The sequence below is a fragment of the Dendropsophus ebraccatus genome, chromosome 7 (assembly GCF_027789765.1).
Source record: "Dendropsophus ebraccatus isolate aDenEbr1 chromosome 7, aDenEbr1.pat, whole genome shotgun sequence".
Lineage (NCBI taxonomy): Eukaryota > Metazoa > Chordata > Amphibia > Anura > Hylidae > Dendropsophus > Dendropsophus ebraccatus.
Genome location: NC_091460.1, coordinates 11755231 through 11759998, shown reverse-complemented (window position 1 = coordinate 11759998; position 4768 = coordinate 11755231). Strand labels below are relative to the sequence as shown.

Here is a 4768-nt window from a genome sequence, read left to right as displayed (position 1 = left end):
CATTAGAGCCTGGTAGTGACCCTCACAAAAATTCTTGGAGGTAGTGATGAAGTAGACAATACAGTCTTCGTAAGAGGCCCTGGAATTTGTGAAAGTGTGTTAGCTCTGGCAAACCAGAGTCTGTGTAATAAAGCGCTGAACCACCAAGTTAAAAAAAAAAAAGGCCCAGGCATTCAATCAAAGTTTGAATTGAGTTTTTTTTTAATTATGGAAGCAACTCATTTTCCAAGGCGTATGATTCCATCATACTCCGGCTTGAACTAGTGCATGGCTTCTGTTTTGAAAATGTTGTGCTTTGCAGCAATAGTGGCAGCTTTGCACTTCTTGTCAGCAATATCGAATCGAGGTCACCCAAGAAGCACCTAGAAATACAGCCCATAAATTCCTATGCTTTGGTGAGATTGAATTCCCAGATCCATGTGCCCCTGCATGTCAGCATCAAAGTTTCCTTTGTAAAACAAATTGTTCTTCAGCAGTTCTTATTCTCTGACCTTAAGGCCTTTCTCAAGAATTTGTTTTGCATTACCTCCCCAAACTGTACAGTGATCTGCAATGTTTTCATTTCTCTCCTGATGCAAAAAGACTTTTGTAACAAACTTTTAAAAATCCAGCAATTTAACGGCTCGGGTCAGCCTGTCACCACTCTCAACAACACAGATATTGTGGCTCGGCTCCAGCATTGGATTTTCCCTCTCTGATTTCTCCACCATGTTGCGAGATTTCATGAGCCATTTTTGAAACGCTTACAACTTAAAAATAAAAAAAATAAAAATCTGATTGAATTTGAAATTTAGGATTAAAAAACCTGGATGATTAAAAAGACCTTGCTGATCCGGCCTTTGAAAAAGTGACTACTTCAACCTAAAGGCAGAAGGCATGAAAATGATCAAAAGCTAGAGGCTAAAGGCCCTATTCCACGGAACGATTATCGTTCGTTTTCGGACGATATCGGCCGCTACGGACGATAATCGTTCCGTGGAATAGAGTGCAACGATCAGCCGACATCGTTCATGTCGGCTGATCGTTGCAGTCGCTTGTTTTTCAACATGTTGAAAAACAAGCGACTGATATAGCAGCGATCTGCTGCCGGCGCTCCGTTGAATAGGAGCGTCGGCAGCAGATGCTGCTATATCCTATGGGCTGCCCGGACGATCAGCGATCCCCCGGGCAGCCCCCCCGCAGCTCCCCGCCGCCCCCTCCCCCACTCACCCTCTAGCTGCAGCCGCGTTGAATAGCGGCGGCAGCGAGCGGCGAACGAGGAGCAAACGAGCGCTGACAGAGGAAACCTCCAAAATTCCCCTCTGCTCATATTCATGAATAGGGTGAACCATGACCTCTTCGGCCAGAAGGGAGTTGTTATTATTACTGACAACTGATCTAGTCTGATCTTCGTCAGAGAATCTTCTCTGGGAATCATGGCTATGGGAGGAAAGATATACGCCAACTGGTATGTCCATGGAATTGTCATTGAGTCCACTACCGTGGGATTGTCTGCCCTGTAAAGGGAACAGAAATTCCTCAGTTTGGCATTGCTTGCTAACACCATGAGGTCTATCTGAGGAAGCCCCCACCTCTGGGTTAACTGAATGAACACTCTCCTTGAGAGAGACCATTCCCCTGGGAATGTCAGGCCTTGACTCAGTCGATCCGCTAATGTATTGTTGACACCCCTGATATGAGTCGCAGAGAGTCTGGTTATTCTGGTTTCTGCCCAACAGAAAATCTTCTCTACTTCTCTGAGGAGAGAAGGGATCAGGTACCTCCCTGTTTAGGTACGCCACGCAGGCCATGTCGTTCATCCGGATTCTGATTGCTCTCTGTAAAATAAGAGGAGAAAAATGAAGAAGAGCCAGGTAAATCGCTCTGAGCTCCCTCACGTTGGAGGGCAGAGCGGATTCCTGTTGACTCCAAGATCCTGCAGTCGTACTGTCTGTCAGATGGACTCCCAAACCTGTTCCTGCAGCATCTGTCGTGATGGTTACCCAGTGTGGTTCTGAAATTAAAACTCCATGTTTGACTTGTCTCCACCACATTAGAGAATGTCTTGTCTGAGTAGATAGAACGTGCATCGCATCCAAGTCTTCCAGCCTTCGTTTCCATACTGTTAGTGTTTCTCTCTGAAGAAATCTCATGTGCCATAGCGCCCAAGGCACCGCATCAGCAGCTGATGCAAGGAGCCCTCTCTTGGAGTTGAGAGGAATAATCTCATCTGGGATGAATTTATGAGGAACCCTAGAAAGATCTTGGTCTTGGATGGAACTAGATCCGATTTTTCCATGTTGATGAGTCAACCCAGTTGTTGAAGAATGTCCTGGACATAAATCAACTGGACTCTCAGAAGATCCTGAGTCTGAGTCATAATCAACCAAACGTCCAGGTAAGGGATAATCTTTATCCCTTGTAAACAGAAGAGAACCATCATGGCCGACACTACCTTCGTGAAAACAAAGGGTGTGGAGGTTATTCCGAATGGAAGGACTTTGAATTGTAAGTGTCTTACCTTCCCCTGGATTTGGATGGCGATTCTTAGAAATCTCCTGTGAGCCTTCAGAATTGGTATATGAAGATATGCATCCTGTAGATCTATGGTGACCATGAAATCTCCCTCTTGGAGGATAGATTTTACCGACCTTACGTTCTCCATGCGGAACTTCTTCTTTACGATGAATCTGTTGAGATATCACAAATCTATAATAAGCCTCCAATTTCCGGATGGCTTCGGCACTAGAAACACTAAGGAGTAAACTCCCTGACCGATCTCGGATAGAGGAACCTCCTCTAGAGCCTCTATGGAAAGGAGGTGAGGAATCTCTTTTTCTAGGACTAAGTGTTTTTTTGGCTTTAGACTTCTTGACAGAAGAAATCTTTGAGGAGGAAGTGGTGATAAATGAAGGACATAACCATTTCTAATAATATTTAACACCCAGTGATCCTTTATTAACTTTTCCCAGGCAGGGAGAAACAAACTCAGACGTCCCCCCACTGGAATGCTTCCATTTTTTTGCTGCCGTATGTGATCTCTTGAGGGCAACCTCCACCCTTCTATCCATGGGATCCTTCAGATTGGATCCGTCCTCAGCAGGCAGCACTGTCTGTTTTGACAGTTTGGCTATGGCCATGTCCATCTTTGGAGGTTCAATCCAGTCCTTTTTTTTTTTTAATTCTTTATTTTGGGAACAACCAGAGTGGAAGTACGGAGACAATACCTCCGTCCCCCGGAACAACATACAGAAATTGGAGATATAGTAATAATAAGGTGGAAATTTAAACCAGTGTAAACGTAGTATGGTCCCGGCCCGAAGCATGGGGCAACACCCGGTATGTGCCGGAAAAGAACGGAACAAAGAGATCCGTAAAATGTATTCATTATACACGCATTACTGACAGTTCCAGTGATAGGAGGGGCGTCTCCGACCACCACCCCAGGTCCTCAGAAAGTTTTGACTAATTGGAGTCCCCAGGAGGGGGGCCCCCTCTGCCTCCGCAGAAACAGAGAAGAAACGAAGAAGCATCCCCACCAGGGGGGAGAGAAGTGGAAAGGATTAGTAAAGAGAGACGAATTGGGGGGTAAAGGGCAGAAAACAGACTGGGATAGAGGACAGGGAAAAGGTTAAGGGGCCAAGGGGAGGGAGGGGAAAGGGATAGGGTGTGGGAAGTGAAGAGGGGGCGGGCAGTCATCCCCCGCGGCAAGGCTACCTCGCGATGACCCTCCGCAGGAGCGCACCCCGGGCGTGCTATAAGGTCCTTCTACCCCGCATCCAGACCACCGTCATTCAGCAGGGACACATATTCCAGGGAAGCCTTGTATTCCATCCATGAGAACCAAGTCGCAGTAAATTTGGCATTGGGCTCCTGGAGGGAAGACGTCAAGTCCTCCATATGCATGATGTCGTTCACCTTGCCCAACCACAAGGACAAAGGTGGAGCTGAGGTTTTTTTCCAGAGTAATGGGATACACGCTCTAGCCGCAATGACAAGGAACCGGAGTAGGGACTTCTTGTAGAGGTGAAGTGGGAGCGGACAATGGTGCAGGAGGAATAGCGCAGGGGATAGATCAAAGGACACCCCGGTTACCCTTCTGATGACCTGTCGGACCCCGGTCCAGAAGTAAGGTCGGGCAGGACCAGAATATGTGTAGGTGTGTTCCCACATCAGAGCCGCATCGCCAACACAAGGGGTCCACTTCAGGCCAGATGGCATGGAGGCTGGCGGGAACCCGGTACCAGCGTGTGAGTATCTTGTACCCTGTTTCTTGCAAGTTGGATGACACCGAGGACTTGTGTACTAAGGTGAGTATTTTGTCGCGTTGGGGGTCAGTAAATGTAATATTCAAATCTGCCTCCCACTTGAGGAGGAAGTCCGGTGGGGGGGAATCAGCAGGAGAAGCTAACAGAGAATACGTCAGTGACAGAGCGTGCCTCAATGTGCCTTCCTCTAGGCACAAGGTCTCGAAGGCGGTGTGTGAGGTCACAAATGTAGATGCCAGTGGAAGGGTGTGCAGAAAGTGGCGCAATTGGGCCGTGCGCCAAAATCCCAGTGGTGCGGGATCTGCCAAGTCTCCCAGTGCAGTCACTGATGCCCACTCAAAACCCGAGTGGAAAGAGGCAATCCGAAATTTACCCGCCCCTACCCACGAGCGGAAGACGGGGTACTCCAGGCTCGCGGGGAAGGCGGGGTTTCCCAGCACTGGGAAACAGGCAGATCTATCTGGTAGCATAACAGAGCGGCTCAAGGGGCTCGCACAGGCCTGTATAGTGGGACCAATAGT

At 48.0% G+C, this 4768-nt stretch overlaps 1 pseudogene; it reads right to left on the bottom strand.

Annotated features, from left to right (window-relative positions):
- Positions 1 to 218: 218 nt before the first annotated feature.
- LOC138796654 (large ribosomal subunit protein uL5-like) lies at positions 219 to 710 on the bottom strand (annotated as a pseudogene).
- Between the last annotated feature and the right edge of the window lie 4058 nt (positions 711 to 4768).